The sequence below is a fragment of the Dipodomys spectabilis genome, unplaced genomic scaffold (genome assembly GCF_019054845.1).
Source record: "Dipodomys spectabilis isolate Male_0828 unplaced genomic scaffold, ASM1905484v1 ptg000159l, whole genome shotgun sequence".
Lineage (NCBI taxonomy): Eukaryota > Metazoa > Chordata > Mammalia > Rodentia > Heteromyidae > Dipodomys > Dipodomys spectabilis.
The window spans coordinates 120,623-121,602 of NW_024870836.1; positions in this window are offsets into that span (position 1 = coordinate 120,623).

A 980-nucleotide genomic window follows, 5' to 3' on the forward strand; every position below is an offset into this window, starting at 1 on the left:
AGAGCCAGAACATTTTCCTTTAGTTGTTGTGTTTAAGGTTGATGCTCTACCATTTGAGCCCCATCTTATTTCTGGCTTTTGGTGGTTAATTGGGGGTAAGGCCTCACAGACTTCTCAGGTTGTTTCTTTTTTTCGTTTTTTTTTCTTTTTGTATGTCATGGGCGTTGAACTCTTGGCCTAAGTGCTGTCCCTTTGTTCTTCAGCTCAAGGCTAGCGCTCAGCCTCCTCAGATCTCAGCCTTCTGAGTAGCTAGGATTCCAGGTATGAACCACTGGCACCCAAAAATTAAGAATACTGTTAAGAAACTAACCAGACTGGTACTTCAGAGTAAGGTGGTCTCTGAAAAGCACATAGGATGCAGATAAACCTTTTTTCCTTCCAAAGGTTTAAGTCTGCTGAGATCAACGAACTGGAGACAAAGATACACTCATCCTATTTTGTTGTTGGAGATGATCAATCCACAATCCAGTGAGATTTAAAAACAAAAAACACTTAACTTATGCTCTGCACCATGGAGTGGGGGAGTATAGGTAATTTAGAGGGATGGTAAATGATTTTTAGGTAAAAGAACAGTATTTGCCCTTTGCCAGAGAACCACACAGACAGCCATGTACAGAGAATAAAGGAAGGTTTATTGCTGGGAGAGGGGCTGGCAAGACCCCTTCTCACAGGGGAGAAGTGAGAAGAATCACTAGGTATTGTCTGAGGTGACCTGTATAACCTCAGAGTTTTAAGAGGTGATACAAGTGGCTAGGAGGTGGAGACCTGGTGTGGGCATGAGAGCCAGGGGCTTCATCATGGCAGACTAGGCTGCTGTCCAAATAGTAGGTAAGAGGCCCTGCATCTGCCCAGACCTGAAGGTCACACTGAGGGGCTTTTTTTGCCTTATATGGTGGTAGCTGCCCCAGAGAAGTGCCATCTCAAGTTTGTAAAGGGGGGTGGAGGCTGATTATTTACTGTCTTTTTAAATGGGCCTAGTG